The sequence below is a fragment of the Pinus tabuliformis genome, chromosome 3_2 (genome assembly GCF_031772625.1).
Source record: "Pinus tabuliformis cultivar Carrire ecotype Pingquan chromosome 3_2, CPIR1, whole genome shotgun sequence".
NCBI lineage: Eukaryota > Viridiplantae > Streptophyta > Pinopsida > Pinales > Pinaceae > Pinus > Pinus tabuliformis.
In genome coordinates this window covers 1083381736-1083387244 of record NC_142302.1, presented here as the reverse complement: position 1 = coordinate 1083387244, position 5509 = coordinate 1083381736, and the positions used below count along the sequence as shown (strand labels likewise).

General features: G+C 38.2%; 1 pseudogene; it reads left to right on the top strand.

The window, feature by feature from the left end:
- The first annotated feature begins 1473 nt into the window (after nt 1-1473).
- LOC149184444 (eukaryotic translation initiation factor NCBP pseudogene) lies at nt 1474-2272 on the top strand (annotated as a pseudogene).
- The last annotated feature ends 3237 nt before the right edge of the window (nt 2273-5509 follow it).

Here is a 5509-nt window from a genome sequence, read left to right as displayed (position 1 = left end):
TATTGGGTCGAGGGTCTGGTCCCTCCAAAAGTCAGAGAAATGCTCTGAGCCCCTCTAACTTGTTGTAGATACCTTTAGTACTTAGGGGAAATTAGTGAATTTTTAGGGAAAAATGGAGTAAGGAAGTTAATCAACTTGAATTTGTTTCCTTGATGTGCTATTTTCAATGTGAATTGTGCTTTGTCCAAGTGATGAAAGCAAAAGATTTAAGCATAAAACTTAACCATTCACCACACATTTATTCTGCAACCATCATCTACTTACCCTACCTACTTATCCTATCATTTTTACTTCTTTATTAGGGTGCACTTAGACTGGCAAACCCTTTTCAACTTTTTTTTTCTTTTACATAGTGATATCTATCTAAACCTAACCTTATTACATCCAAGTGCTCAGATTGAACTGTTGAGCTCCTTTTTCACTCTACCTCTCTACTGATCTGTCAAGATTAAACTGTGTTATCACTGACAAAATTTCAAAGCCAAATGTCTGCAAATAAGCACATGAATCCTTTTTTAGCAGTTTCGCAGCGCTACATGTTTAGGTGGTTTTGTAGCGTGCTACGAAATTGGGGATTTGTTCGAGTTTTCAGTGGAGGCCAAAATCCTAGCATGCCTATTGTACAGAATTCTGCTTCCCTCCAGAAATGCAAATGAGAGCAGCGACAGGGTTTTCGAGGAAGCAGTGCATTAAGCTCGTTTGTAGCAACACAGATTTGCTCAGTGCTCTCCCTGAGACTAATACCTTGAAGATCCCTTCCTGGGACAATCGCCTTTCTCCAGTCAATGAAGCCCTTCTGATCCCAACTCAGGTTAATTATGTTGGAAAAGCAGCAAATATATATGAAGCTGGTTATCGACTAAGTGGTAGTGCATATGTCATCTCCAAGTATACATGGTTGTGGGATCGTGTACGTGTCAGTGATGAGCTTTTGACAAACGAAATGTGTTTGCATTTAAGTATACGCCTCATGTTCTAATTCTTGTGGATTGATCGGATACAAGGAACCAAACGAAATGTTAAGGTTTGGCAAACATTACTAGCTGTTCGTCCATTAGTTCTTCCACCGACAGAGGACATAGACACATGGTTGACATTTGTTTCTCTTTGCTGGAAAAGTGGCCGTATTAGTCAAGGTCATTCCACCTTGATCAAACAGTTGGCATCTCAAGAGGAGCAAATGCAAGCTCGGTTGAAAAGACTTCTCGACTCATTTGGCAAAAATACAGAGGAACTATCAAAAGTGCAGACTGAACTGAGTCAAATGCAAGATAGACATCGTAAATCCAGGACAAAATATGATAACTTGAAGGCAAAGGTTTATGAAATAGAAGTTCAATTGCGTGAATTGAAGGCGGACAAGCGTAAATGTAAACGGGGAATTGTTCAAAGGCTAAGGTAGATGAAGGAAGCTCAAGTCACCATCTCGTCCTGAATTGATACCGAACGACCGCCCGCCGTTGTTGCCCCTCATTGCAGAAATGATCAACAAGGAAAAAGAAGACAGAGCACGACGCGAGAGAGAAGCAGAAGAAAGGGAACGCCTTAACAGAGAGCTCAAAGCCGGACTCCATCCTTTATAGCACCGATTTGTTTTCTGGTACCTTCGTCGACAACCTGGAGTTAGATCACAAGCATCATATGAGGAAAACATGAAAAAATTATGGAGTTCAACACTGTGGAAGGTTTTTGGGTTTGCTATTGCCATTTTGCTCGGGTTTCTTCTATGCCAAACCCAACAAATTTGCACCTTTTCAAAGCGGGTCTTCGACCTTTATGGGAGGACCCAGGAAATCGTAATGGTGGGAAGTGGATAATTCGGCTGAATAAGGCTGTCTCAGGCAGGTTTTGGGAAGACTTGGTACTAGCGCTGGTAGGCGATCAGCTGGATTATGGTGATGATGTATGTGGTATTGTATTGAGTGTTCGCTTTGGGGAGGACATTCTCAGTGTTTGGAATAGAAATGCTTCTGATGGCCAGGCAGTAATGGTATTGAGAGATTCAATCAAGAAACATCTTCACCTTCCTGCCAGCTACCTGATGGAGTACAAGCCACACGATGCAGCATTACGAGATAATTCGTCATACAGAAACACTTGGTTGAGGGGATGATTCAGGTGTTCAGCATGCTGTTAAATTATTGACGTTCTGTATCATCAGTACTCTAGTCATTTCAGTTTTTCAGAAGTGTAGGGGAGTGTTCAAGCTCTCCTCAAATCTGCATCATGTTGATGTATAATCTTGCAGAGCAGCATGTGTTTCTTTGGGTCACATCAATCGTATTCATCATTGCATACTGCCAAACGCTGGATCACAATCTGAAATTCTCATGCCTCATTTTTCTAACCATTTAGTTTCTAATTGCTGGTCCATGTGGCACTAAAGCTTTAGTCATGAAAGCAACTTGTGATTCAGAGGTACAAAGTTCAAACGTGGTAGTATTTTCCTGGAAGATATATTGACTATTACTGGGAAGGCGAGCATTCAATCGAGTTTTAGGAATGTGCAAACAGGTGGGATTCTGATTGAGCAAAATATGTATAAGTCCACTGTTCTGTACAAGTGGAAATAATTCATATTAAATTTGCAGCATGAGTTACTCTCCTTTAACTCCAAAAACACTGTTTGGTAGAAGATCAGAGACACCTGCAAAACGAACAAACCACAAATGTGAAATGCAGGAAGGAATCATTTCATAACTGTCAGCCCTGTTTTTGGTTGTAAACTTCAGTGCACTTGGAGTGAAGTCCACTTTAATTATTGTTGAAGTTATTCCATTTCTAGTGCTTGCGGTGTTAGTGGACTTCTTACTGCAAGTGACTGCATTTGTTCCTCTTATGACATTTGATTTGATAAGAACAGAAGGAAACAGAGTTGATTGCTTTCCTTGCATTAGAGTTAGTCCATCAACAACTGAACTCGAACATGATAATTTGGGCAGGAAGCACCAAAAACCTGATCTTTTGGTGCAGTACATGAAGAATGTCCGTGCACCTGTACTAAACATACCAGCAGTAAAAGTTACAGTCCTATTGGTGTTCAGTGGTTTTGCTTTTGCAAGCATTGCATTAACTACAAGGCTTCAACCAGGTTTAGAGCAATTGTATAAAGAACGCAGGTATCAAACCTATGGCTGAGCCTACAAATTTGAAGGAGCTGCAGACTTATTAAAATCGCAGATTCAAGCATTGTTTATGTAGGCTGTCCGGTGACTGTGGCATAAATTGATACAATTTCAGGTCTTGTTGTTTTAACATATCTCAACACAAAGTCATGTTGTATAACTGATGCTGGAAGACTGTGTTTTTGAAATTACACAGCAGTTTCGTAGCGCGCTACGAAACTGCTGTAGCTGCATGTTTCAGTTGAGCCAATCAATTATGATTGATAAAGCGGCAAATCTTTTTGAAAGTTTTGTCATCACACAGGTACATGGAAAAGGGTGGCCAGCACATCATGGACGTGGCAAATCTCTATATTTTGGGTTATTAAAGAACTAAAGACATGCTGCTGCATATTCGAAGTAATGGGGGACCAGAACCGAAAAGCAAGGGATATTTCCTAACAAAGCTGAGCAGTTAAAGCCTTCAGTATCCAAAGCCAACATGGAGCATTAACTGCTCATCTCAGCCATCTCAGCCAAACGAAAAGGAAACTAGGTGTCAAAGCTGCAAGGAGGAATCATTCTACGAAGGAGATAGAGTTAGAGTTGTAATTAAATTAGAACTCTTTAGAACTTCAGTTAGTGGTTATTGTATTAAATAGTTTGTTGCAAAGCAGATAGGTGTCATTAGTGGCAGTCATCGAGCTCCCTTCATGCTGGAGGAGGAAGCTCCAAGTAGTTTTAATTATGTTTCTATATATAGCTGAATGATGAATGTAATGGGGGTTGGATATTTGAGAAAACAGAGTGTTATTTTGGCTTGTGTACAAACTCATTTTCAGTAATACAAGTGACTACTTTTCTTCTCAGGATTCATACAGTGTTTCAAATGCTCAAGATATGTGGTTTTGTTTTATCCTTTATGTTTTTACAGTTGTATAGATACACAATCACTCAGAATTCACTTTGCTGCTCTGATTTCCTGTGTGTATTTGTAAGCTGAAGTTTCCATGAGATGTGTTTTGAGTATTTAAACATTACATGCCCTGACTTCTATGTATGAGTAGTGTTATAGTTTACTGAAGGATGGTTAACTCCATAAGCCCAATGGAAGTCTTTGTAATGTTTGTCCAGCCAACATATTTGTTAAATTTACTTTGCAAAAGTTAGCCATCTCATCAATAGTCAAAATCAATAACCTTTTGAGAGAGCCCTCTCAGGCTAAGGAGGCTAAGCCTTAGTCAAAAGTCTGGTTTGAAATAGTTACACAGAGTCTACCTAGTCAGCAGCCTTCCAGTGCTTGATTTTGTGATAACAAACTGTTTGTTTAGATCTTTATTCTCTATTTCTAAAACATGAAATTGAAAACATGGAATAACCAAGATTAAATTGTTTGGTTACCATGGATTGTGGCATAGGTTACAAGTTGCACACAATCTTTATTATACATAAACTTAAATAGTAGTGGAATTTAGACTTTCACACTTTCATGGTCTTTTCTTTTTGTTGGTGTTCATTTTCTTTCCTTTTTTGACTTTTTCTTTATTCTTTTTCTAGGTCATACCCTCTTATCATTTTTTTTTTTGATTTTTTACAAATATGGAAAACATTTGTAGAAAGCAAAGGTATGTACATAATACAGAGTTAAAATCAACCAATCATAAATTATGACAGCTATTGGTATAGGAACCTAACAGTGGCTCCACTTGGGGATGGCATTTCCTTGTGAAATGTCAAGAACACTGTTGACTAGTAGCCTAATCCATTGGGCTAATCCCACACATGCATATGCTCTATTGTATACTCTTTTGACTGAAAATCTTGAATTGAAAATGTAGCCTTTTCTGCAAATTGAAATCTGATCTAACATATACGTGCTACTGAGAATTGAATTTATTCAGATTGAAATCTTACCTACTTACTCTAATTAGCTTTCTAACTGCTAGTTATCTAAAATGAAACAACCAATGCAACCACTCAAGCATCATATACATTGGTGACTTTTGTTTCCTATGCTTGTTGGTGCTTAAAATTGAGATCTTAATATCAAATATAGCTTTGTTAACCTTTGAGAAGATAAGGAAATTCCTGATCTCCATTGTTAAATCTAGAAATTGTACAAAAGGATCTTGTAAAATATATACACTATTCTTGAACTAATTCAAACAATTGTGCATCTATTGTGAATGACCTGCATGCCATGAAACTGAAATAATACCTTCACCTTTAACACCCTGCAGACTTTCAGATGAGCTTTGTGATGATATTTCTACTGATTGTAGAGTCTGTATGGTGAAACTATTATCATCTTGATTTTTACTCTCATAGTCTGTTAATGGAGAAAATTTATGATTTCCCTCATCATTCAACCTATTAGCTATTGGATCATAAAGAAATTGGAAGGA